Genomic DNA, 26989 nt, shown 5'->3' on the forward strand with positions numbered 1-26989 from the left:
AGGGAGTTTACGCTGAAGGAAGGGTGGTCAAGAGTGGATCCAGCCTGGTGGTGGCCGCAGGGACTTCACGCTGAAGGAAGGACAGGTGAGAGTGGATCCAGCCTGGTGGTGGCTGCAGGGAATTCACGCTGAAGGAAGGGTCATCAAGAGGGGATCCAGCTTGGTGGTGGCTGGAGGGAGTTGACACTGAAGGAAGGATCATCAAGAGTGGATCCAGCTTGGTGGTGACCGGAGGGAGTTCATGCTGAAGCAAGGGTCATCAAGAGTGGAGTCAGCCTGGTGGTGGCCGCAGGGAGTTCACACTGAAGGAAGGGTGGTCAAGGGTGGGTCCAGCCCGGTGGTGGCCACAGGGAGTTCATGCTGAAGGAAGGACAGGTGAGAGTGGATCCAGCCTGGTGTTGGCCGCAGGAAGTTCACGTTGGAGGAAGGACAGGTGAGACTGGATCCAGTCTGGTGGTGGCCGGAGGGAGTTCACGCTGAAGGAATGGTCATCAAGAGTGGAACCAGCCTGATCGTGGCCACAGGTAGTTCACACTGAAGGAAGGGCGGTCAGGAGTGGAGCCAGCCTGGTCGTGGTCACAGGGAATTCACGCTGAAGGAAGGGCGGTCATGAGTGGATCCAGCCTGGTAGTAGCATCAGGGAGTTCACGCTAAAGAAGCGGTGGTCATTAGTGGACCCAGCCTGGTGGTGGCCAGAGGGAGCTCAATCGTGGAAGGAAAGGGTGGTCATTAGTGGATCCAGTATGGTGGTGGCCGGAAAGAGTTCACGCTAAAGGAAGGTTGGTTGAGAGTGGATCCAGCCTGGTGGTGGTCACAGGGAGTTCACGCTGAAGGAAGGACAGGTGTGAGTGGATCCGGCCTGGTGGTGCCCGCAGGGAGTTCATGGTGAATGAAGGGTCATCAAGAGTGGATCAGGTCTGGTGGTGGCTGGAGGGAGTTCACGCTGAAGGAAGGGTGGTCAAGAGTGGATCCAGCCTGGTGGTGACCACAGGGAGTTTACGCTGAAGGAAGGGTGGTCAAGAGTGGATCCAGCCTGGTGGTGGCTGCAGGGAGTTCACGCTGAAGGAAGGACAGGTGAGAGTGCATCCAGCCTGGTGGTGGCTGCAGGGAATTCACGCTGAAGGAAGGGTCATCAAGAGTGGATCCAGCCTGGTGGTGGCTGGAGGGAGTTCACAGTGAATGAAGGGTCATCAGGAGTGGATCCAGCCTGGTGGTGGCCAGAGGGAGTTCACGCTGAAAGAAGGGTTGTTATGAGTGGATCCAGCCTGGTGGTGGCCGCAGGGAGTTTACGCTGAAGGAAGGGTGGTCAAGAGTGGATCCAGCCTGGTGGTGGCCGCAGGGAATTCCTGCTGAGGAAAGGACAGGTGAGAATGGATCCAGCCTGGTGGTGGCCGCAGGGAGTTCACGCTGAAGGAAGGACAGGTGAGAGTGGATCCAGCCTGGTGGTGGCTGGAGGGAGTTCACGCTAAAAGAAGGGTGGTCATGAGTGGATCCATCCTGGTGGTGGCCGCAGGGAGTTTACGCTGAAGGAAGGGTGGTCAAGAGTGGGTCCAGCCTGGTGGTGGCCGCAGGGAATTCTCGCTGAAGAAAGGACAGGTGAGAATGGATCCAGCCTGGTGGTGGCCGCAGGGAGTTCACGCTGAAGGAAGGACAGGTGAGAGTGGATCCAGCCTGGTGGTGGCTGGAGGGAGTTCATGCTGAAGGAAGGGTCATCAAGAGTGGATCCAGCTTGGTGGTGGCCGGAGGGAGCTCATGATGAAGGAAGGGTCATCAGAAGTGGAGCCAGCCTCGTGGTGGCCGCAGGGAGTTCACGCTGAAGAAAGGACGGTCAGGAGTGAAGCCAGCCTGGTGGTGGTCACAGGGAATTCACACTGAAGGAAGGGCGGTCATGAGTGGATCCAGCCTGGTGGTGGCAGCAGAGAGTTCACGCTAAAGAAGCAGTGGTCATTAGTGGATCCAGCATGGTGGTGGCTGGAGGGAGTTCATTAGTGGCAGGAAAGGGTGGTCATTAGTGGATCCAGCCTGGTGGTGGCCGGAAAGAGTTCACGCTGAAGGAAGGTTGGTCGAGATTGGATCCAGCCTGGTGGTGGCCTCAGGGAGTTCACGCTGAAGGAAGGACAGGTGAGAGTGGATCCAGCCTGGTGGTGGCCACAGGGAGTTCATGCTGAGGGAAGGGTCATCAAGAGTGGATCCAGCCTGGTGGTGGTTGGAGGAAGTTCACGCTGAAGGAAGGGTGGTCATTAGTGGATCCAGCCTGGTGGTGGCCGCAGGGACTTCACGCTGAAGAAAGGACAGGTGAGAGTGGATCCAGCCTGGTGGTGGCCGGGGGGAGTTCATAAGTGGAAGGAAAGGGTGGTCATTAGTGGATCCAGCCTGTTGGTGGCCGGAAAGAGTTCACGCTGAAGGAAGGCTGGTCGAGAGTGGATCCAGCCTGGTGGTGGCCGCAGGGAGTTCACGCTGAAGGAAGGGTCATCAAGAGTGGATCCAGCCTGGTGGTGGTTGGAGGGATTTCACGCTGAAGGAAGGGTGGTCATTAGTGGATCCAGCCTGGTGGTGGCCGCAGGTAGTTTACGCTGAAGGAAGGGGGGTCAAGAGTGGATCCAGCCTGGTGGTGGATCCAGCCTGGTGGTGGCCGCAGGGACTTCACGCTTAAGAAAGGACAGGTGAGAGTGGATCCAGCCTGGTGGTGGCCGCAGGGAGTTCACGCTGAATAAAGGACAGGTGATAGTGCATCCAGCCTGGTGGTGGCTGCAGGGAATTCATGCTGAAGGAAGGACAGGTGAGGTTGGATCCAGCCTGGTGGTGGCCACCGAGAGTTCACGCTGAAGGAAGGGTCACCAAGAGTGGAGCCAACTTGGAGGTGCTCGCAGGGAGTTCACACTGAAGGAAGGGTCATCAAGAGTGGGGCCAGCCTGGTGGCCGCAGGGAATTCACGCTGTAGGAAGGACAGGTTAGAGTGGATCCAGCCTGGTGGTGGTGTCCACAGGGAGTTCACGCTGAAGGAAGGACAGGTGTGAGTGGGTCCAGCCTGGTGGTGGCCACAGGGAGTTCATGCTGGAGGAAGGGTCATCAAGAGTGGAGCCAGTCTGGTGGTGCCCGCAGGGAGTTCACGGTGAATGAAGGGTCATCAAGAGTGGATCCAGCCTGGTGGTGGCCGGAGGGAGTTCACGCTGAAGGAAGGATGGTCATGAGTGGATCCATCCTGGTGGTGGCCGCAGGGAGTTTACGCTGAAGGAAGGGTGGTCAAGAGTGGATCCAGCCTGGTGGTGGCCGCAGGGGGTTCACGCTGAAGGAAGGCTGGTCCCATGCCATGGCTGGCTCCATGTGCAATGCATGTTGCCTTATGTATTATGTATGCTGCACTGAGAGCCAGGATTTGAGGGTTGATGAAAGACAGATAAAAGGGAGGATGAAATGCGCCTCCAGGAACGAGCTGTCATACGGATGTATCCTAACTCTCTTCCATTTATGAATGATAAAAAGATTGTTTCTAATCTTCCATTTTGTTGTTATAATCAAAGGGGAGGGTAAGCACCAGGTGTCTAATGGCTAGCATCTTTTGATAGAAACTTATTCAAGGTAACTTAGCGTATACATTGCATATTATAAAATGATCTTTTCAATATCTAGTCGTTTCGTTCAAGTGATGAATTTGGTGATAAACTTAATTTGTTTTTGCGTTGCATGTCACCATTTAACTTCAATTACATTTATATATTTTTTTTAAATGCATAAAATAATCCTCACTGTGTCTCTAGTTCTTGCAGTACAGTCTGAGCAACCGCTGAAGGATGTAATAAAAAGAACGGAGCACACAGACGAAGTAACAAGAAGAAGTAAAGATTTTTCTCCTCATTATCCTTCTCCTGGGAAGGTGCATCTTTTTGGCACATTCCCAGGTTTACGAGTTCTGGTACATCTGGGAATGCATCAAAAACCATGGGAGTAGCGTGGGAACACCCATGCAATGCCCATGGAATGCCAGATTTGTGGAGACACTCAGGACCATACAAAGTGGCCTTGTGTGGCATCACAAATCAGACATAAGGTTTGTGTCACTCTTGCAACACGTGGCGTGGTGCAGGAGAGATGCAAATCAGCGCGTCAATAGGCCCCAAAATAACTTTCACGTCAGTTACGGAACCCACATTGGGTCTAAGCAAACCATAGAGGACTAGTCCCCATTTATGTTTTTACTGAGGACAGAACCCTTGATGTCACAAACACCCCATACCCTGGCAGTTTACTCGCAGCACATGAGGGATGTATCAGGCGTTTGTTGTGTCCAGGACAAACATGGCTCCCAAGACAGGTCCTGCAAGACAGATATTGGTGAGAGTGGCTTTGGAGCCATTACAAATAGTCCAGCCTGTCCACCACCATTCACTCCACCCGGGTCTGGTGCCATGGTAGTCCCCATGGCGGTGCCACCAACACCTGTGCCTTTGGGAACACTAGTGTTGCGGGATATCTAAATGAGGTGGCTGAACCAAGAGAACAGCAGACAGGGTATTTGACAGTCTTTAGGGGATGTCCTATTTCTCCTCCCTCGACATTAAGTGATGCCCTTCACTCTCAAAGTGTTTGTGAATAAATGAGATATCAGAATACAGGTATCCAATCCAGACAACAGGTGTAGGGCCAGATGTACATAGTTATTTGGCTATCGCACACCCCACAAGTTCCAAAATCACAGGATTTGCAACTGCCAAATGTCTTATTTCTATTTACGAAACCCTATTATGAAAAGCCTTTTTTGTGATTAATTCCAAACTGCAGTTGAGGGGGGCGTGAATGGAGCATCGCCTGCCCCCTGAAGGTCACAATGGCATTTATCAGTGGTTTGTGTTGCCGACACCTAAAAGATGGCAGTCTCTGATTCACAGAGGGAAAGGGGTACCCCAGCACTCATCAGTTGGGGGACCTCAGGGGAAGCAGCCAGGGGTCCAGATGATCACCGCATGGGCCTCACCGCATACTCAGAAACTGGAAACTTTTTAAAAAGCAGCACCGGCTCCTTTAAGGATGAAGAGATGCTTTAAAAAAGTTACCCTTCTGGGAATGCAAACCTCTGGGTGGGGTCTGCTGGACCTTGTACACCACCATCCCTCTGCTGTGTGATGATGAGTAACATGGTTACCAAACACCCTCAGGAAAGGAGCCGCACATTTCCTCTACATCACAAAACAGTTGGGATTACACAACCTGCGGCCAGATGTCTAGCTTCCTGTGCACGGCAGAGCAGGGACAGAGTGCAGAACAGCATGACTCCTGCAGCATCCTGTGCAGAGCAGGGAGAGCCCATGATCTCCAGGGACCGATTGCAGGACAGTATGACTCCTGCAGCTTCCTGTGCAGCGCAGGGAGGGGCCCGTGCTTTGCAGGGACAGAGTGCAGGACAGCATGACTCCTGCAGCATCCTGTGCAGCGCAGGGAGGGCCCGTGCTCTGCAGGGACAGAGTGAAGGACAGCATGACTCTTGCAGCATCCTGTGCAGCGCAGGGAGAGCCCATGATCTCCAGGGACAGAGTGCAGGACAGCATAACTCATGTCTGCACCAGCAGCATCCTGTGCAGCGCAGGGAGAGCCTGTGCATTGCATGGACAGAGTGCAGGACAGCATGACTCCTACAGCATCCTGTGCAGCACAGGAAGAGCCTGTGCTCTGCAGGGACAGAGTGCAGGAGAGCCTGACTCCTGCTCCTTCCTTCACCAGCAGCATCCTCTGCAGTGCAGGGAGAGCCAGTGCTCTGCAGGGACACGGTGCAGGACAGCATGACTCCTGCAGCTTCCTGTGCAGTGCAGGCAGAGCCTGGGCTCTGCAGGTACAGAGTGCAGAACAGCATGACTCCTGCAGCATCCTCTGCAGCGCAGGGAGAGCCCATGCTCTGCAGGGACAGAGTGCAGGACAGCATGACTCCTGCAGCATCCTGTGCAGTGCAGGGCAGGTACCACGCTCTGCAGAGACAGAGTGCAGGACAGCATGACTCCTACAGCATCCTGTGCAGCACAGGAAGAGCCTGTGCTCTGCAGGGACAGAGTGCAGGACAGCATGACTCCTGCAGCATCCTGTGCAGTGCAGGGCAGGTACCACGCTCTGCAGAGACAGAGTGCAGGACAGCATGACTCCTACAGCATCCTGTGCAGCACAGGAAGAGCCTGTGCTCTGCAGGGACAGAGTGCAGGACAGCATGACTCCTGCAGCTTCCTGTGCAGTGCAGGCAGAGCCTGGGCTCTGCAGGTACAGAGTGCAGAACAGCATGACTCCTGCAGCATCCTGTGCAGAGCAGAGAGAGCCCATGCTCTGCAGGGACAGAGTGCAGGACAGCATGACTCCTGCAGCATCCTGTGCAGTGCAGGGAGAGCCTGGGCTCTGCAGAGAGAGCCCGGGCTCTGCAGGGACAGAGTGCAGGACAGCATAACTCCTGAAGCATCCTGTGCAGCGCACGGAGAGCCCATGCTCTAGAGGCACAGAGTGCAGGACAGCATGACTCCTGCTCCTTCCTTCACCAGCAGCATCCTAGCAAGCGCAGGGAGAGCCTGTGCCCTGCAGGGAAAGAGTGCAGGACAGCATGACTCCTGCAGCATCCTGTGCAGTGCAGGGACAGAGTGCAGGACAGCATGACTCCTGCAGCATCCTGTGCAGCGCAGAGAAAGCCTGTGCTCTGCTGGGACAGAGTGCAGGACAGCATGACGCCAGCAGCATCCTGTGCAGCGCAGGGAGAACCCATGCTCTGCAGGGACAGAGTGCAGGACAGCATGACTCCTGCAGCATCCTGTGCAGCGCAGGGACAGAGTGCAGGACAGCATGACTCCTGCAGCATCCTGTGCAGCGCAGGGAGAGCCCGTGCTCTGCAGGGACAGAGTGTAGGACAGCATGACTCCTGCAACATCCTGTGCAGCGCAGGGAGAGCCCGTGCTCAGCAGGGACAGAGTGCAGGACAGTATGACTCCTGCAGCTTCCTGTGCAGCGCAGGTACCATGCTCTGCAGAGACAGAGTGCAGGACAGTATGACTCCTGCAGCTTCCTGTGCAGCGCAGGGCAGGTACCAAGCTCTGCAGAGACAGAGTGCAGGACAGCATGACTCCTGCAGCATCCTGTGCAGCGCAGGGAGGGCCCGTGCTCTGCAGGGACAGAGTGAAGGACAGCATGACTCTTGCAGCATCCTGTGCAGCGCAGGGAGAGCCCATGATCTCCAGGGACAGAGTGTAGGACAGCATGACTCCTGCAGCTTCCTGTGCAGCGCAGGGCAGGTACCATGCTCTGCAGAGACAGAGTGCAGGACAGCATAACTCATGTCTGCACCAGCAGCATCCTGTGCAGCGCAGGGAGAGCCTGTGTGTTGCATGGACAGAGTGCAGGACAGCATGACTCCTACAGCTTCCTGTGCAGCGCAGGGAGGGGCCCGTGCTTTGCAGGGACAGAGTGCAGGACAGCATGACTCCTACAGCATCCTGTGCAGCGCAGGGAGAGCCTGTGCGTTGCATGGACAGAGTGCAGGACAGCATGACTCCTGCTCCTGTCTGTACCAGCAGTATCCTCTGCAATGCAGGGAGAGCCCGTATTCTGCAGGGACAGAGTGCAGGACAGCATGACTCCTACAGCATCCTGTGCAGCACAGGAAGAGCCTGTGCTCTGCAGGGACAGAGTGCAAGAGAGCCTGACTCCTGCTCCTTCCTTCACCAGCAGCATCCTCTGCAGTGCAGGGAGAGCCAGTGCTCTGCAGGGACACAGTGCAGGACAGCATGACTCCTGCAGCTTCCTGTGCAGTGCAGTGCAGGCAGAGCCTGGGCTCTGCAGAGAGAGGAACTCCTGCAGCATCCTCTGCGGCGCAGGGAGAGCCCATGCTCTGCAGGGACAGAGTGCAGGACAGCATGACTCCTGCAGCATCCTGTGCAGTGCAGGAAGAGCCTGGGCTCTGCAGAGAGAGCCCGGGCTCTGCAGGGACAGAGTGCAGACAGCATAACTCCTGAAGCATCCTGTGCAGCGCAGGGAGAGCCCATGCTCTAGAGGCACAGAGTGCAGGACAGCATGACTCCTGCTCCTTCCTTCACCAGCAGCATCCTGGCAAGCGCAGGGAGAGCCTATGCCCTGCAGGGAGAGAGTGCAGGACAGCATGACTCCTGCAGCATCCTGTGCAGCGAGGGACAGAGTGCAGGACAGCATGACTCCTGCAGCATCCTGTGCAGCGCAGGGAGAACCCATGCTCTGCAGGGACAGAGTGCAGGACAGCATGACTCCTGCAGAATCCTGTGCAGCGCAGGGACAGAGTGCAGGCCAGCATGACTCCTGCAGCATCCTGTGCAGAGCAGGGAGAGCCCATGATCTCCAGGGACAGATTGCAGGACAGTATGGCTCCTGCAGCTTCCTGTCCAGCGCAGGGAGAGCCCGTGCTCTGCAGGGACAGAGTGCAGGACAGCATGACGTCAGCAGCATCCTGTGCAGCGCAGGGAGAACCCATGCTCTGCAGGGACAGAGTGCAGGACAGCATGACTCCTGCTCCTTCTATCACAAGCAGCATCCTGTGCAGCGCAGGGAGAGCCCGTGCTCTGCAGGGACAGAGTGCAGGACAGCATGACGCCAGCAGCATCCTGTGCAGCGCAGGGAGAGCTCATGCTCTGCAGGGACAGAGTGCAGGACAGCATGACTCCTGCAGCATCCTGTGCAGCGCAGGCCAGCCCATGCTCTGCAGGGACAGAGTGCAGGACAGCATGACTCCTGCAGCATCCTGTGCAGCGCAGGAAGAGCTCATGCTCTGCAGGGACAGAGTGCAGGACAGCATGACTCCTGCTCCTGTCTGTACCTGCAGCATCCTGCGCAGCGCAGGGAGAGTCCGGGCTCTGCAGGGACATTAAGTAGGGTGCACACTTTCTAAACCCCACAGCTACTTCTGGGAGTAACTTACCTTAAATCCATACATCTGAAGGGAGTACTGCAGCTCCCCTCCCAGCTCTGCACCCTTCTAAAAGCCGCCTGCCTTCGGCCTCATGCCTGCACCCCCTCAAAAGACCCTGTCACTGATTATACCACAGGGTGCGGGGTCACCCCTCTGTGGTATACACAGGGTACAGGGTCATCCCTCCCATCCCTGGTACACACAGGGTACAGGGTCACCCCTCCACTCCCTGGTACACACAGGGTACAGGGTCACCCCTCCCATCCCTGGTACACACATAGGTACAGGGTGGCCCCTCCCATCCCTGGTACACACAGGGTGCAGGGTCACCCCTCCGTTCCCTGGTACACACAGGGTACAGGGTCACCCCTCCCATCCATGGTACACACATAGGTACAGGGTGGCCCCTCCCATCCCTGGCACAGACACGGTGCAGGGTCACCCCTCCGTGGTATACACAGGGTACAGGGTCACCCCTCCCTGGTACACACAGGGTACAGGGTCACCCCTCCCATCTCTGGTGCACACAGAGGTACAGGGTCACCCCTTCCATCTCTGGTGCGCACAGAGGTACAGGGGTCACCCCTCCCATCCCTGGTACACACAGGGTACAGGGTCACCCCTCCCATCCCTGGTACACACAGGGTACAGGGTCAACCCTCCAATCCCTGGTACACACATAGGTACAGGGTGGCCCCTCCCATCCCTGGTACACACAGGGTGCAGGGTCACCCCTCCCCTCCCTGGTACATCACAGGGTACAGGGTCACCCCTCCCATCTCTGGTACACACGGGGTACAGGGTCACCCATCCCTGGTACACACAGGGTACAGGGTCACCCCTCCCATCCCTGGTACACACAGGGTGCAGGGTCACCCCTCCCATCTCTGGTACACACAGGGTACAGGGTCACTCATTCCTGGTACACACAGGGTACAGGGTCACCACTCCCATCTCTGGTACACACAGGGTACAGAGTCACCCCTCCCCTCCTTGGTACACACAGGGTGCAGGGTCACCCCTCCCATCTCTGGTACACACAGGGTACAGGGTCACCCCCCCCATCTGTGGTACACACGGGGTGCGGGGTCACCCCTCCCATCTCTGGTACACACGGGGTACAGGGTCACCCATCCCTGGTACACACAGGGTACAGGGTCACCCCTCCCATCCCTGGTACACACAGGGTGCAGGGTCACCCCTCCCATCTCTGGTACACACAGGGTACAGGGTCACTCATTCCTGGTACACACAGGGTACAGGGTCACCACTCCCATCTCTGGTACACACAGGGTACAGAGTCACCCCTCCCCTCCTTGGTACACACAGGGTGCAGGGTCACCCCTCCCATCTCTGGTACACACAGGGTACAGGGTCACCCCCCCCATCTGTGGTACACACGGGGTGCGGGGTCACCCCTCCGTGGTATACACAGGGTACAGGGTCACCCATCCCCTCCCTGGTACACACAGGGTGCAGGGTCACCCCTCCCATATCTGGTACACACATGGTACAGGGTCACCCATCCCTGGTACACACAGGGTACAGGGTCACCCCTCCCCTCCCTGGTACGCACAGGGCTCAGGGTCACCCCTCCCATCCCTGGTACACACAGGGTGCAGGGTCACCCCTCCCATCTCTGGTACACACAGGGTACAGGGTCACCCCTCCGTGGTATACACAGGGAACAGGGTCACCCTTCCCCTCCCTGGTACACACAGGGTACAAGGTCACCCCTCCCATCCCTGGTACACACAGGGTACAGGGTCACCCCTCCCATCTCTGGTACACACAGAGGTACAGGGTCACCCCTCCCATCCCTGGTACACACAGGGTACAGGGTCACCCCTCCCATCTCTGGTACACACATGGTACAGGGTCACCCATCCCTGGTACACACAGGGTACAGGGTCACCCCTCCCATCCCTGGTACACACAGGGTACAGGGTCACCCATCCCTGGAACACACAGGGTACAGGGTCACCCCTCCCATCTCTGGTACACACAGGGTCACCCATCCCTGGTACACACAGAGGTACAGGGTCACCCCTCCCATCCCTGGTACACACAGGGTGCAGGGTCACCCCTCCCATCTCTGGTACACACAGGGTACAGGGTCACCCCTCCCCTCCCTGGTACACACAGGGTACAGGGTCACCCCTCCCATCCCTGGTACACACGGGTGCAGGGTCACCCCTCCCATCTCTGGTACACACATGGTACAGGGTCACCCATCCCTGGTACACACAGGGTACAGGGTCACCCCTCCCATCCCTGGTACACACAGGGTACAGGGTCACCCCTCCCATCTCTGGTACACTCAGGGTCACCCATCCCTGGTACACACAGAGGTACAGGGTCACCCCTCCCATTCCTGGTACACACAGGGTACAGGGTCACCCCTCCCATCTCTGGTACACACAGGGTACAGGGTCACCCCTCCCATCCCTGGTACTCACAGGGTGCAGGGTCACCCCTCCCATCTCTGGTACACACAGGGTACAGGGTCACCCCTCCCATCTCTGGTACACACAGGGTCACCCATCCCTGGTACACACAGAGGTACAGGGTCACCACTCCCATCCTTGGTACACACAGGGTACAGTGTCACCCCTCCCATCCCTGGTACACACAGGGTACAGGGTCACCCCTCCCATCTCTGGTACACACAGGGTCACCCATCCCTGGTACACACAGAGGTACAGGGTCACCCCTCCCATCCCTGGTACACACAGGGTGCAGGGTCACCCCTCCCCTCCCTGGTACACACAGGGTACAGGGTCACCCCTCCCATCTCTGGTACACACAGGGTACAGGGTCACCCATCCCTGGTACACACAGGGTACAGGGTCACCCCTCCCATCCCTGGTACACACAGGGTGCAGGGTCACCCCTCCCATCTCTGGTACACACAGGGTGCAGGGTCACCCCTCCCATCTCTGGTACACACATGGTACAGGGTCACCCATCCCTGGTACACACAGGGTACAGGGTCACCCCTCCCCTCCCTGGTACGCACAGGGCTCAGGGTCACCCCTCCCATCCCTGGTACACACAGGGTGCAGGGTCACCCCTCCCATCTCTGGTACACACAGGGTACAGGGTCACCCCTCCGTGGTATACACAGGGTACAGGGTCACCCCTCCCCTCCCTGGTACACACAGGGTACAAGGTCACCCCTCCCATCCCTGGTACACACAGGGTACAGGGTCACCCCCCCATCTCTGGTACACACAGGGTGCAGGGTCACCCCTCCCATCTCTGGTACACACATGGTACAGGGTCACCAATCCCTGGTACACACAGGGTAAAGGGTCACCCATCCCTGGTACACACAGGGTACAGGGTCACCCCTCCCATCTCTGGTGCACACAGAGGTACAGGGTCACCCCTTCCATCTCTGGTGCGCACAGAGGTACAGGGGTCACCCCTCCCATCCCTGGTACACACAGGGTACAGGGTCACCCCTCCCATCCCTGGTACACACAGGGTACAGGGTCAACCCTCCAATCCCTGGTACACACATAGGTACAGGGTGGCCCCTCCCATCCCTGGTACACACAGGGTGCAGGGTCACCCCTCCCCTCCCTGGTACATCACAGGGTACAGGGTCACCCCTCCCATCTCTGGTACACACGGGGTACAGGGTCACCCATCCCTGGTACACACAGGGTACAGGGTCACCCCTCCCATCCCTGGTACACACAGGGTGCAGGGTCACCCCTCCCATCTCTGGTACACACAGGGTACAGGGTCACTCATTCCTGGTACACACAGGGTACAGGGTCACCACTCCCATCTCTGGTACACACAGGGTACAGAGTCACCCCTCCCCTCCTTGGTACACACAGGGTGCAGGGTCACCCCTCCCATCTCTGGTACACACAGGGTACAGGGTCACCCCCCCCATCTGTGGTACACACGGGGTGCGGGGTCACCCCTCCCATCTCTGGTACACACGGGGTACAGGGTCACCCATCCCTGGTACACACAGGGTACAGGGTCACCCCTCCCATCCCTGGTACACACAGGGTGCAGGGTCACCCCTCCCATCTCTGGTACACACAGGGTACAGGGTCACTCATTCCTGGTACACACAGGGTACAGGGTCACCACTCCCATCTCTGGTACACACAGGGTACAGAGTCACCCCTCCCCTCCTTGGTACACACAGGGTGCAGGGTCACCCCTCCCATCTCTGGTACACACAGGGTACAGGGTCACCCCCCCCATCTGTGGTACACACGGGGTGCGGGGTCACCCCTCCGTGGTATACACAGGGTACAGGGTCACCCATCCCCTCCCTGGTACACACAGGGTGCAGGGTCACCCCTCCCATATCTGGTACACACATGGTACAGGGTCACCCATCCCTGGTACACACAGGGTACAGGGTCACCCCTCCCCTCCCTGGTACGCACAGGGCTCAGGGTCACCCCTCCCATCCCTGGTACACACAGGGTGCAGGGTCACCCCTCCCATCTCTGGTACACACAGGGTACAGGGTCACCCCTCCGTGGTATACACAGGGAACAGGGTCACCCTTCCCCTCCCTGGTACACACAGGGTACAAGGTCACCCCTCCCATCCCTGGTACACACAGGGTACAGGGTCACCCCTCCCATCTCTGGTACACACAGAGGTACAGGGTCACCCCTCCCATCCCTGGTACACACAGGGTACAGGGTCACCCCTCCCATCTCTGGTACACACATGGTACAGGGTCACCCATCCCTGGTACACACAGGGTACAGGGTCACCCCTCCCATCCCTGGTACACACAGGGTACAGGGTCACCCATCCCTGGAACACACAGGGTACAGGGTCACCCCTCCCATCTCTGGTACACACAGGGTCACCCATCCCTGGTACACACAGAGGTACAGGGTCACCCCTCCCATCCCTGGTACACACAGGGTGCAGGGTCACCCCTCCCATCTCTGGTACACACAGGGTACAGGGTCACCCCTCCCCTCCCTGGTACACACAGGGTACAGGGTCACCCCTCCCATCCCTGGTACACACGGGTGCAGGGTCACCCCTCCCATCTCTGGTACACACATGGTACAGGGTCACCCATCCCTGGTACACACAGGGTACAGGGTCACCCCTCCCATCCCTGGTACACACAGGGTACAGGGTCACCCCTCCCATCTCTGGTACACTCAGGGTCACCCATCCCTGGTACACACAGAGGTACAGGGTCACCCCTCCCATTCCTAGTACACACAGGGTACAGGGTCACCCCTCCCATCTCTGGTACACACAGGGTACAGGGTCACCCCTCCCATCCCTGGTACTCACAGGGTGCAGGGTCACCCCTCCCATCTCTGGTACACACAGGGTACAGGGTCACCCCTCCCATCTCTGGTACACACAGGGTCACCCATCCCTGGTACACACAGAGGTACAGGGTCACCACTCCCATCCTTGGTACACACAGGGTACAGTGTCACCCCTCCCATCCCTGGTACACACAGGGTACAGGGTCACCCCTCCCATCTCTGGTACACACAGGGTCACCCATCCCTGGTACACACAGAGGTACAGGGTCACCCCTCCCATCCCTGGTACACACAGGGTGCAGGGTCACCCCTCCCCTCCCTGGTACACACAGGGTACAGGGTCACCCCTCCCATCTCTGCTACACACAGGGTACAGGGTCACCCATCCCTGGTACACACAGGGTACAGGGTCACCCCTCCCATCCCTGGTACACACAGGGTGCAGGGTCACCCCTCCCATCTCTGGTACACACAGGGTGCAGGGTCACCCCTCCCATCTCTGGTACACACATGGTACAGGGTCACCCATCCCTGGTACACACAGGGTACAGGGTCACCCCTCCCCTCCCTGGTACGCACAGGGCTCAGGGTCACCCCTCCCATCCCTGGTACACACAGGGTGAAGGGTCACCCCTCCCATCTCTGGTACACACAGGGTACAGGGTCACCCCTCCGTGGTATACACAGGGTACAGGGTCACCCCTCCCCTCCCTGGTACACACAGGGTACAAGGTCACCCCTCCCATCCCTGGTACACACAGGGTACAGGGTCACCCCCCCATCTCTGGTACACACAGGGTGCAGGGTCACCCCTCCCATCTCTGGTACACACATGGTACAGGGTCACCAATCCCTGGTACACACAGGGTAAAGGGTCACCCATCCCTGGTACACACAGGGTACAGGGTCACCCATCCCATCTCTGGTACACACAGGGTGCAGGGTCACCCCTCCCATCTCTGGTACACACATGGTACAGGGTCACCCATCCCTGGTACACACAGGGTACAGGGTCACCCCTCCCATCTCTGGTACACACAGAGGTACAGGGTCACCCCTCCCATCCCTAGTACACACAGGGTACAGGGTCACCCATCCCTGGTACATACAGGGTACAGGGTCATCCCTCCCATCCCTGGTACACACAGAGGTACAGGGTCACCCCTCCCATCCCTGGTACACACAGGGTACAGGGTCACCCCTCCACTCCCTTGTACACACAGGGTACAGGGTCACTCCTCCCATCTCCGGTACACACAGGGTACAGGGTCACCCATCCCTGACACACACAGAGGTACAGGGTCACCCTTCCCATCCCTGTTACACAGAGGGTACAGGGTCACCCCCTCCCATCCCTGGTATACACAGAGGTTCAGGGTCACCTCTCACATCCCTGGTACACACAGGGTACAGGGTCACCCGTCCACTCCCTAGTACACACAGCTCCCCTATAACCAAGCAGCAGTCCTCCCTCCGGCCGCCGGGGGGCGCTGCTGCCTCACACTTGCAGCCACCGCCCGGACTACGCGGCCTCCCTTATCCCAAGAGATTATTTATTTCTTAAACTCATTACTCAAATTCCTCTACCCCTGCTTAATTTCACCGCCCGTTGCTCATTCACCCCTCCACCTGTGGTGCTCTCACTTTCTCCCCCTCTCTCCTCTTCCTCACTCTCCTCTCCTCCACTCCCCATCCCTCTCCTGTCTCTTTTGGCTCTCTTGCTTCTCTCCATCGTCTCTAGTAATCCTGCCTCGTTCTTTCTTTCGTTCCCTTCTCCTGTTCTGCCCCCTCTCTCTCTCTCTTCCTCTCTGCCCCTCTCTGCCCCACACTCTGCCCTCTCCCTCTCTGCCCCTCGTCTTCTCCTCTACCCCCTCCTCTCTCGCCTTTTCATCCAGTTTTGTTCTTTTCCGCACCTGTATCTGTCCTCCTTCCTATTCCTTCTCTCTCTCTCTCTCTCTCTCTCTCTCATTCTTTTCCCCTCTCTCTCACCTGCATCTTCTCGTCCCATCTCCATCCCCTGCTTTCTTCCTCTCTCCCCATCTTCCTTCCCATTGCCTCCCCCACTAACATCCTCCCCTTTGACCTTTGCTGTCGCTCCTTTCTCCCTGCTCCTCTCAGAGACATACTCACTCTCTTGTTACCGCTCCCTCCTCCCTCCAACACACTTTCTTCTGGTCCCTCCTTTCCACTCCCCCCTCCCTTAACTCTCTCGTACCCTCTATAGGTGTTTGTTGGACTCTGTGTTTCTCCATCATTAAAGATGTGGCCCTGGTCTCTGGTGAACTGTCTCACTTCCTGTGCGCCACATCCGCTAAAAGGCAGGCTCCCCCAGCAGACCACGCCTCTTCCGCTAAACAACACCTACCCCATTAAACCACACCTCCTACATTAAACCACAAGCCGCCCCCATTAAAGCACATCTACCCCATTAAAACACACCGCCTACATTCAACCACACCTTCTACATTAAACCACACACCTCCCACATTAAACCACACCTTCTACATTCAACCACATCACCTACTTGAAACCACACCTTCTTCATTAAACCACACACCTCCCCATTAAACCACATCTACCCCATTAAACCACACCTTCTACATTCAACCACACACTTCCTGCATTAAACCACACCTTCTACATTCAACCACACCACCTACTTGAAACCACACGTTCTACATTAAACCACATACCTCCCCCATTAAACCACATCTACCCCATTAAACCACACCTTCTACATTCAACCACACCTCCTACTTGAAACCACACATTCTACATTAAACCACACACCTCCCACATTAAACCACACCTTCTACATTCAACCACAACCACCCATTAAACCACATCTACCCCATTAAACCACACCTCATCCATTCAACCACACCTCCTACGTGGAACCCCACCTTCTATATTCAACCACACCTTCTACACTAAACCACACCTCCCTATTAAAAACACCTTCTACATTAAACCACGCCTCCCTATTAAACCACACCTTCTACATTAAACCACACCTCCTACATACACCACACCTTCTACACTAAACCACACATTTCACATTAAACCATGCCTCCCCATTAAACCACACCTTCTACATTGAACCACACCTTCTACATTAAACCACACACCTCCCCATTAAACCACATCCACCCCTTTAAACCACACCTCCTACATTCAACCACACCTCCTACATTCAACCACGCCTCCCTATTAAACCACACCTTCTACATTAAACCACACCCCATTAAACCACATTTACCCCATTAAACCATACCTCCTACATTCAACCACACCTTATACTTGAAACCACACCTTCTATATTCAACCACACCTCCTACTTGAAACCACACCTTCTACATTAAACCACACATCCTACATTAAACCACACCTTCCTATTAAACCACACCTTCTACATTAAACCAGACCTCCTATATTAAACCACGCCTCCCTAGTAAACCACACCTTCTACATTAAACCACACACCTCCCCCATTGAACCACATCTACCCCATTAAACCACACCTTCTACATTCAACCACACCTCCTCATTGAAATCACACCTTCTACATTAAACCACACCTCCTACTTGAAACCACACTTCCTACTTTAAACCACACCTTTCACATTAAACCATGCCTCCCCATTAAACCACACCTTCTACATTGAACCACACCTTCTACATTAAACCACACACCTCCCCATTAAACCACATCTACCCCTTTAAACCACACCTCCTACATTCAACCACACCTCCTACATTCAACCACGCCTCCCTATTAAACCACACCTTCTACATTAAACCACACCCCATTAAACCACATTTACCCCATTAAACCATACCTCCTACATTCAACCACACCTTCTACTTGAAACCACACCTTCTATATTCAACCACACCTCCTACTTGAAACCACACCTTCTACATTAAACCACACCTCCTACATTAAACCAGACCTTCCTAATAAACCACACCTTCTACATTAAACCAGACCTCCTACATTAAACCACGCCTCCCTAGTAAACCACACCTTCTACATTAAACCACACACCTCCCCATTGAACCACATCTACCCCATTAAACCACACCTTCTACATTCAACCACACCTCCTCATTGAAATCACACCTTCTACATTAAACCACACCTCCTACTTGAAACCACACTTCCTACTTTAAACCACACCTTTCACATTAAACCATGCCTCCCCATTAAACCACACCTTCTACATTGAACCACACCTTCTACATTAAACCACACACCTCCCCATTAAACCACATCTACCCCTTTAAACCACACCTCCTACATTCAACCACACCTCCTACATTCAACCACGCCTCCCTATTAAACCACACCTTCTACATTAAACCACACCCCATTAAACCACATTTACCCCATTAAACCATACCTCCTACATTCAACCACACCTTCTACTTGAAACCACACCTTCTATATTCAACCACACCTCCTACTTGAAACCACACCTTCTACATTAAACCACACCTCCTACATTAAACCACACCTTCCTATTAAACCACACCTTCTACATTAAACCAGACCTCCTACATTAAACCACGCCTCCCTAGTAAACCACACCTTCTACATTAAACCACACACCTCCCCCATTGAACCACATCTACCCCATTAAACCACACCTTCTACATTCAACCACACCTCCTCATTGAAATCACACCTTCTACATTAAACCACACCTCCTACTTGAAACCACAGTTCCTACTTTAAACCACACCTTCTACATTAAACCACACTTCCAACATTAAACCACGCCTCCCCATTAAACCACACCTTCTCTACTAAACCACACACCTCCCCCGTTAAACCACATCTACCCCATTAAACCACACCTCCTACATTCAACCACACCTCCTACTTGAAACCACACCTTCTACATTAAACCACACCTCCCTATTTAACCACACCTACATTAAACCACACACCTCCTCCATTAAACCACATCTACCCCATTAAACCACACCTTCTACATTCAACTACACCTCCTACTTGAAACCACACCTTTTACATTAAACCACATCTCCTACTTGAAACCACACCTTCTACATTAAACCACACACCTCCCTCATTACACCACACCTTCTACATTCAACCACACCTCCTACTTGAAACCACACCTTTTACATTAAACCACATCTCCTACTTGAAACCACACCTTCTACATTAAACCACACCTTCAACATTAAACCACACACCTCTCCCATTAAACCACACCTTCTACATTAAACCACACATCTCCCCCATTAAACCACACCTTCTACATTCAACCACGTCTCCTACTTGAAACCCCACCTTCTACATTAAACCACACCCCCCCCATTAAACCACACCTTCTACATTCAACCACACTACCTACTTGAAACCACACCTTCTACATTAAACCACACACCTCCCCCATTAAACCACATCTACCCCATTAAACCACACCTTCTACATTAAACCACACCTCCCTATTAAACCACACCTTCTACATTAAACCACACCTCCTACATTAAACCAGGCCTCCCTATTTAACCACACCATATATATTAAACCACACACCTCCGCCATTACACCACACCTCCTCCATTCAACCACACCTCTTACATTTAACCACACCTCCTACATGAAACCACACCTCCTACATTCAACCACACCTCCTACATAAAATCACACCTCCTACATTAAACCACACACCTCCCCCATTAAACCACACCTTTACATTAAACCACAACCCCCATTAAACCACATCTACCCCATTAAACCACACCTCCTACATTCAACCACACCTCCTACTTGAAACCACACCTTCCATATTCAACCACACCTTCTACATTCAACCACACCTCCTACATGAAACCACACCTCCTACATTAAACCACACACCTCCCCCATTAAACCACACCTTGACATTAAACCAGAACCCCCATTAAACCACATCAACCCCATTAAACCACACCTCCTACATTCAACCACACCTCCTACTTGAAACCACACCCTCTATATTCAACCACACCTTCTACATTAAGCCACACCTTCCTATTAAAAACACCTTCTACATTAAACCACACCTCCCTATTAAACCACACCTTCTACATTAAACCACACCTCCTACATAAACCAGACCTTCTACACTAAACCACACCTTTTACATTAAACCATGCCTCCCCATTAAACCACACCTTCTACATTAAACCACACCTTCTACATTCAACCACACCTCCTACATTCAACCACGCCTCCCTATTCAACCACACCTTCTACATTAAACCACACCCCCTTTAAACTACATCTACCCCATTAAACCACACCTCCTACATTGAACCACACCTTCTACTTGAAACCACACCTTCTATATTCAACCACACCTCCTACTTGAAACCACACCTTCTACATTAAACCACTCCTCCTACATTAAACCACGCCTTCCTATTAAACCACACCTTCTACATTAAACCACACCTTCTACTTGAAACCATACCTTCTACATTAAACCACACCTCCTACTTGAAACCACACTTCCTACTTGAAACCACACCTTCTACATTAAACCACACTTCCAACATTAAACCATGCCTCCCCATTAAACCACACCTTCTCTATTAAACCACACATCTTCCCCGTTAAACTACATCTACCCCATTAAACCACACCCCTCCATTCAACCAGACCTCCTGCTTGAAACCACACCATCTATATTCAACCACACCTCCTACTTGAAACCACACCTTCTACCTTAAACGACGCCTCCCCAAAAAAACACACTTTCTACATTAAACCACACCTCCTCATTAAACCACACATCCTACATTAAAGCACACCTTTTACATTCAGCTATGCCTCATACAATAAACTACACCTCCCTATTAAACCACACCTCCTAGATTAAAGCACACTTCTACACTAAAGTACACCTCCTAGATTAAACCTCGCCTCCGTGTTCAACCACACCTCCCTAACTAGACCAAGCATCTTCTACTAAACCACACCTCCTATATTACACCACACCTCCCCATTAAACCAGACCTCCTACATGAAAACACACCTTCTACATTAAACCACTCTCCTATATTAAACCACACCTCCCCATTAAACCACACCTTCTACATTAAGCCACGCCTCCCACTAAACCACACTTCCTCCATTAAACAATATCTCCTTCACTAAACCATACCAAAACTACTAAACAATACCTCTTCTATTAAAGGACACCTCTCCAACTGGACCACACCATTTCAATCAACACCTCCTCCCTTAGGCCACCCCTTCCAGACTTGACAACACATCCCCCTCTAAACCACACCAGCTCAATAGACAATGCTTCTTCACTGTATCAGCCATCCAATGCTTCTTCTGCACCAAGATCAGGCCTCCTCCTAAGACCATGCCTCCTCTGCAACCAGATCAGGCCTCCTCGTAAGACCATTCCTCGTCTGCTACACCTAGATCAGGCCTCATCATAAGACTATGCCTCCTCTGCACTTTTATCAGGCCTCTTCATATGACCATGCCTTCTCTGCATACAGATCAGGCTTCCTCATAAGAACATGCCTCCTCTGCTACACCTAGATCAAGCCTCATCATAAGACCATGCCTCCTCTGGTACAACTACACCACACCATCTCATAAAACCATGCCTCCTCTGCAACTAGGTCACACCTCCTCACAAGACCATGCATCTTTTGCACCTAGATCAGGACTCCTCATAAGACCATGCTTCCTCTGCTACACCTAGATCAGGCCTCCTCATAAGACCATGCCTCCTCTGCACTTAAATCAGGCCTCCTCATAAGACCATGCCTCCTCTGCACCATGATCCCACCTCCTAATAGGACCATGCTTCCTCTGGTACATCTAGATCACACCTCCTCACAAGAACATGCCTCCTGTGCACCTAGACCATGCTTCCTCTGGTACACATGGATCACGCCTTCTCATAAGACCATGCCTCCTCTACACCATGATCATGCCTCCTCATAAGACCATGCCTTTTCTGCCAGACCTAGCTTACGACTCCTCATAACACCATGCCTCGTCTGATACACTTAGGTCAGGCATCCTCAAAAGACCATCCTTCCTCTGCACTTAGATCCGGCCTCCTCATAAGACCATGCATCTTCTGCACCAAGATCATGCCTCCTCTTAAGACCATGCTTCCTCTACACCAAAATCAAATCTTCCCATAAGACCATGCATCCTCTGCACCAAGATTGTGCCTTCTCATAAGAGCATGCATCCTCTGCACCTAGAACAGGCCTTCTCATAAGAACATGCATCCTCTGCATCAAGATCGTGCCTTCTCATAAGAGCATGCATCCTCTGCACCTAGAACAGGCCTCCTCATAAGAACATGCATCCTCTGCACCTAGATCACACCTCGTCATAAACCCATACTTCTGCTGGTACAAGCAGATCAAGCCTCCTCTTAGGGCCATGCCTCCTCTGCACCTGGATCAGGCTTCCTCATAAGACCATGCCTCCCCTGCTAGACCTAGATCATGCCTCCTCATAAGACCATGCCTCCTCGTCACCCAGATCAGGTCCCCTCATAAGACCTGGCTTCTCCTGCACCTAAATCAGGCCTCCTCATAAGAACATGCATCCTCTGCACCTAGACTAGGCCTCTCATAAGACCATGCATTCTCTGCACCTAGATCACGCCTCCTCATAAGCCCATGCCTCCCGTGCTAGACCTAGATCAGACCTCCGCATAAGTCCATACCTCCCCTGCTCGACAATTATCAGACCTCCTCAAAAGACCATGGCCCTCATTACAATATTGGCGGTAAAAGCCGCTTACCGTCGTGCAGAAGACCGCCAACACACCGCCGCGGCTGCGGAAAACCGCCACAGCTATTATGACCCACATTTCGGAATCCGCCAAAATTCAGGCACCCACACAAGTCCGCCACACCAAAGGTCAGTGATAAACTGGCGAAAACAAAACCTCCACCGTCACACCAACAGAAATACGCCCACACTATCACGACACACGAATCCACGCGGCGGTCTTTCAACCGTGGTATTCCATTGGCGGTACACACTGCTGCGCTCAAAATACACATTCATTTACAAAACCCTACCACATTGGACAATTCGAAATACACACACCTGATACACATACACACACCACTCCCACACACCCATTACAATATAAAACACAAACCCACAAACCCCCACGACAAAAAATTCAGAACAAAGGCCAGAGAGAGACACCACCGGCAAGAACAACAGCATCCACAGGCACGCAACACCATCACCCACACAACTTCCACGCACCTCACACAACACACCACTACATATCAGCACACTTATCACCACACTATCCACCCCACACATCACCTACACCACCCCATGGCATGGCAAAGACACCCCAGATTCTCGGAGGAGGAGCTCAGGATCATGGTGGAGGAAATCGTCCGGGTAGAGCCACAGCTTTTCGGATCACAGGTGCAGCACACCTCAATTGCAAGGAAGATGGAGCTATGGCGAAGAATAGTGGACAGGGTCAACGCAGTGGGACAGCACCCAAGAAATCGGGAGGACATCAGGAAGAGGTGGAACGACCTACGGGGGAAGGTGCGTTCCGTGGTCTCAAGAAACCACCTGGCGGTTCAGCTGACTGGCGGCGGACCCCCACCTTCTCCCCCACAACTAACAGCATGGGAGGAGCAGGTCTTGGCGATTCTGCATCCTGAGGGCCTCGCAGAAGTAGGTGGAGGAATGGACTCTGGTAAGTCAAATCTTAACTATTACATCCCCCACCCTACCTGCATGCTATCACATACCCCTGAGAAAATGTACATAAAGTTAATCATACACCATAGCTGCTAGGCATCTGTTTATCTTTATTATGTTGCCATGTGCTCGACAAACCTCTTGAACTTTGATGATTGACCTTGTGCTCGCAGCCTTGGTCTGCAATCTGCTTATCGTTGCCATTTACTTTTTCCAATTACAGTTCAGAGAATTGTCGTGCTTAATCAGTAACTGCCAGAAGAAGTTTGTACAGGTCGTTGCCACCTCCTGCCAGCTGCATCTGTACCTTCTCCCACCACACGTGTATCCCTGAAATATTCTGAAGACCGCAGAGGACCTTGAATACGCTAGGGGTGGAGTTGTCCTCTGACTAAGCAGTTTTGTGTGTATATAAGGTTGGGTGCCCCAGAGTGAAGGGGCAGTCTCCGTAGGATAGTCACTTGACTGTCCTGGGACTCTGTATTAGCTCGAGCTATAATCCATGTAATAAACGTCTCTTTATTCCTCCAGTTGGTGACTCCGTCTGATTTGTGAACTCTCTGCTAAACTGACCCTGAGGACAAGGGTGTCCCTACACCACTGGGAAGAAGACCCCGGGTGGGGGTCTAATCTTTCCTGGTTCCTCAGTTGGCGCCCGAACAGGGACCCGAGTCAGGCATCCAGGGGACCGACCAGGTGACGGAGGACTCACGATTGAACTTCCAAGGGAGGCACCCCACACCAGATTCTGAGCTTCGTTCTCTGTCGTGGACCTGCGGATCTCCACTGTGTGTCTTCCAGCCGGCTCGACTTCTCCTGGCGCTGTCTGAATTCGGGTCTCTGTTTTCCGTGAACTACTGGAGTCCCCAACTGTCGGACTATAACAGAAGTGTCAGGTAAGGACGGGAGTTGAAAGATTCCTGTCTAAAAATAGGTCTGTGAGTATTGTACCGTTTCTATCGCTCTTTGCAAAGACCGACGTCAGTGGTAAGACTGACCTCAGTTGTCATTTAATTATATAGGAAGCAAAGGGCATATTTGCCACTCATTTGGTGTATTTAAACCACTGGTGTAAGATTATTATTTTTTTTTTAAATACTGGAAGAATGCCAGCGTTCAGTTGTTGCAGGAAATTGTGTTGTTGTCTCTGCAGTAGGGACTCCCGCCTGGAGGAAACATGCCCCGCTCCTCCGGCCGGGACTCCGAATCATGATATATATGTTAAATATGGCATAGGTCCGATTATCTGGTCTGATATATGGAGAAAAAGAACCAAAGGTAGTTCTGATTTGCAATGGTCTATTCACGGGACGTTTGATAAAGATAAATTAGACTATTTACAGGAACGTTTGTTTGTGACAAAAAGTAGACCAGGGATGTTTGATTCACTACGGACTTGGCAGAAAGAAGCAGACCAAAGACGTAGGAAGGCAGAGAAAGAATTACAGAGACATAAGACCAGGACGGTGACTGAAAAGGTATATGACTCTGACGTAGCTGAACATCAACAGAAAATTTTAGAACATGACCGAAGGCTTCACTTACAAACTGATAAGTGTTACCCTTCCAGGACAGTAGTGGATAAGCCACAAAAGGAAGACCCCCTTTTAAATGATAAGTTAGATAAACCCCCGTTATATACTCCACCAATATATCCTACACTACACCCCCAACCTGCACCAGGTGACCCTATTGTGCCACCCCCGGTTGGATCTCAGGCGAGTGCTCCACCACCCACCACCACCCCTCCTGTCACCAGACCTATAGAGGATACACCCCGCCCGACTGTACCCACCCTTCGACTGGCCCCTGTTTGGCCCACCCCTGACTCCTGTTTAGACACCACACATACCCCCCGCCCCATGACCCCGCGAAAGCGCACCCTGCGCGGACATTTGTTCTCTAATTCACAAGAGGAAGATGTCATTGAAGAAATGACACAGAGGTGGATGACTAATTGGAATGACTATGGGGTCAGGGACATTGTCCACACTATGAAACAATGGGATAGTTTAGTTCAGTTACATGCAGCTACCCTTATGTGCAACATTATAATACAAGAATATGAGGATGATGGCTCCTCAGCTCCCCCGGGACTGGTGAACCTCCGAAAACGCGCCTCTACTGGGCTGCCGTTTGGTTCTGGTCTACATGATTATGGTGTTACTCTTCTTGTATATAGGGACCGCCTGTGGACATGTAGCCCTTCTATGTTTCCCATGAGAGAGGTTCCGCCGGTTTGGCGAGAACCGGTGACGGATGACGCTGCCAAGCTATTACCGCAGGGCATTGTCAACAAATGTGGGTACACACCCCATGGAAAAGATCTGAAACATATACCCTAAAAGCCGCCTTACCTGACCCCCGTAAGAACCCTGCAGGATATTATAAAGAATTGCAACAAATTCTTGAATCATGTACTATGACGTTGTCCGATATTGACATGTTAATGGCAGCAGTAGTCCCGCAGGAAGTATGGTCAAAAATACGGAGGCACGACCATGCTGAACTAGGGGGCACGTGGGACCAATTGCAAGCAGCAGAAAGAGACAGGGTTGGGGGAGCGAAACCAGACCCACTTATATTGGCTCTCCCACTGCGTATTTTGGATTTAATGAAGACCATACTTGCACCACACAGGATAAATTGGGATAAATTGGCCCCCTGTAAACAGAAAAAGGACGAGGGTGTTTCAGACTTTTATACAAGGTTTGAGGGTGTCTTTTCTGATTACAGCGGCCAAGACATGACTACTGAAGGGGGGATAAGACTCTTTGTTGACAAATTCGTGGACAATTTATTACCAGACATAAAGGGAAAATTGAAATTGTGTGAAAGTACGTGGCCAGTCTCTACTGCCACTGGAATACTGACAATGGCCCAATATTATGAGAACAGGGAGATGGAAGAACAAGAAAAGAACGAGAAAAAAACAATGGAGTTGAAAACAAAGGTGTTATTTCAGCAGGCCTACCCTCAGCCCCGTCAACAGCAGTACAGATCAAGGTCACAAGGACCTCCCAATGACAGAAGGCAGTCCCAACGCCCTCCCCGTTCTTCCCA

The sequence above is a fragment of the Pleurodeles waltl genome, chromosome 3_1 (assembly GCF_031143425.1).
Source record: "Pleurodeles waltl isolate 20211129_DDA chromosome 3_1, aPleWal1.hap1.20221129, whole genome shotgun sequence".
Classification (NCBI taxonomy): Eukaryota; Metazoa; Chordata; class Amphibia; order Caudata; family Salamandridae; genus Pleurodeles; species Pleurodeles waltl.